We start from the raw sequence: 2,730 nt of genomic DNA, 5'->3' as shown, positions 1-2,730 counted from the left end.
TTTGATCACTTCGACACTCCCAGCACCGACACACTCAGTGACCTGATCACTCCCACATTCTCAGCACCGACGCACTCAGTGACCTGACCATTCCGACATGCTTGGCACCGACATACTCAGTGGCCTAATCACTCCGAAATTCTCAGCATCGTCGCACTCTGCCTTTGCCTTTAGTTCTATCATCTCGTTGCTTCATGTCGTCACGTTTTCGTCGGTAACGCCCACAAAACGTTACCAACAACGGAACAGGAGGACTACCGTGCAAGTATTGCAATATATAATGCATGCCATCTAATGCCGTCCATCCTCGTTCTGAACTAGCAGCTCTCAGTTCACACAAAGCCTTGAAAGATGCATCCATACTAATCAAACCCCTGATCAAAATAAAAATAATAAAGCTAAACGATACTTAATACGCAATCCAGCAAATATTTTTACACTCGGTGCAAGCGACCAAAGAAAACCCGCCAGCACGTGACCCACTCGAAAGTGGAGGCGGACATAGCTCGGCCATGGTTGTTTCCATCGTGCGAGCAAATTACATGTTCAGAGTATAGAGGTCTGAAGAAGCAAATAACCCCAACGGGATTTTAGAAGATCGGGCCAGCAGAAAAACTCGCGTTTTAGTTCAATACGTATCGCTTCGCGTCACAACGCGCCATTCATTCGCTTTCTTCTTCTGGCCAAGTCGATTTTTTGGTTTGACGGATTTCGTCGAAAGGCAGGCCACAAGTGCCCTAAATGTGACGTTTTTGGAAGAAAAAACAAATGTTTCGAGCTTTCTTGCCGACAAAAGATAGGGAATCGCGTCCAATCAACCACCTCCCTCTGTGGAACAGACGTGGGTTTTTCACTTTGAACAATCCTGTTGGTTCTCAAAGGGCTCTGGCCCATAAGGCTGCAAGATTACGTCACATGGCGGGGTGTTTGTTTAAGACCCATAATTAAATAAACACACATAGTGAAGAAGTACGTTCCCATAACAGTAAACTCTACAAATAGCAAAGACGAGCTCTCGACCCTGAACCTTACTCGCATCTAGACAAAATTCAGTGTCATGATTTTGTCCTTTCTCATTACCCCGCTATACGTATTCGAAGGTGCCATTCGTAAATTTTAAGATAATCTGCGCGATGATTATTGATAATTGACGGAGCTCTTCTTAGGCCGCACAACGCATCTCACCGGTTACTCCTGTCAGCACCAATGTCAGAGATCAAATGTCGTGTGACATCACAGGCCCGTCTCATGGTATCTGCCTCAACATCATGTGCGTCCTACATTGTAAGCCCATTTCGCGAATGCGCCCTCCCTCTGCCTCCCCTCTCCTGCGTCTGGCCACTTCACGTCTAACCTCTCCTTCTGACCTATCTGACCCCGCCCTGACCTCCGGCCGCTCACCTGCCGGCCTGGATGGGGGCGGTGACGCCGACGCCGCTCTGCTGACCCGAACTGACCGCCGACGGGGTGGCCATCGGGCCGGCCACCGCCGCCGCTGCCGTCGGCGCCGCTGGCTGCACGACGCTCACCGGCGGCGGCGGACCGGCTGCGGCCGACCCCTGCACCGCTGATGCGCCGTCCGCGCCGCCAGTCTGTCGGTCAGTACGCCCAATCGTCTGCAGGTGCGGGCGGGCGGGCTGGAATGGGGCCGGGCCGGACACTCGCCACGTAGTGCTGACGTGGTGCTGACGGCACGGAGCAGAAACGCGACTCCCCGGGGGAGATGGGCCGCGCCGGCACCCGAGACAACGGCATCGCATGCCGCCGCCACATCATACTGATGTGCTGATGTGATGCATCAGGCATCATGCCGCCACATCTTGTAGCACGAGTATTTAACTACAACAGGTCAGAATGATACCCGACCGAAAAGCCGAGGGCGCGGAGACGAGTGGAGACATCTGTTGATGTGAAGGGAACTGCTGGTAAACAAAGGCAGAGCCATCAGGGCCAACGGGCGAGAAACAACCTCCAACCATGACGAAAGCTCAACACATCCGCCTCCCTGCACCGTCGACGGAGACGTTGACGGTATCTGCGTGCACGCGACGGTCTGCGGAGAACCCCGGCCACTTACCGACGCGAGCGCTGTGGGGAACACGGGCGGCGCGCCGGCTGCCGCGCCGCCGCACGCCTGCGACATCAGCAGCGCCGCGTACGGGTTCATTAGCGGGTTCATCATGCTGGAAGAGGGACAGCAGCGCGGTGAGACACATACAGGCGGCCGAGGCGTACCCGCAGAAGATGAGCCTTATCACTACACACCAGTCATCAGACCCCGCCAACTGGTTGTCAATGGCACTGTGACGGCACGCTGCGTTTGTGTATTCGGGTACGTGCTGCATGTGCGTGCGCACGCGTGCACGTGAGCGCGCGTTTGTGCGTGCATACGTAGGACGGTGGGTGCGTGGATCCCCGCATGTTTGTGTGAGCACTGGTGGGGGGGGGGGGGGGGGAGCTGCAGGGCACGGCCGGGAGCTGCTCACCTCTGCAGCTGCATCATCTGCAGGTTGCTGAACAGCGCCGACTGGGTCAGCATCTGCGAGAGGGCGGCGCTGGCGACCGGCGGCTGCAGCGGCGTGCCCGAAAAGCCGGGCGGCTGGCCGGGCACCGACGTCGCCGGCGGCGACACTGTGAACGGAAGGGGCACCCCGCTCGGAGCCGGACGTACAAGCCCCGGCCGGTGGCAGACAACATCGCCATCAGGGCAACATTGTGGTCATTACGGGC

The sequence above is a fragment of the Pollicipes pollicipes genome, unplaced genomic scaffold (assembly GCF_011947565.3).
Source record: "Pollicipes pollicipes isolate AB1234 unplaced genomic scaffold, Ppol_2.1 Scaffold_4881;HRSCAF=5763_pilon_pilon_pilon, whole genome shotgun sequence".
NCBI classification, from domain to species: domain Eukaryota; kingdom Metazoa; phylum Arthropoda; class Thecostraca; order Pollicipedomorpha; family Pollicipedidae; genus Pollicipes; species Pollicipes pollicipes.
Note: the sequence above shows the minus strand (reverse complement) of the source record.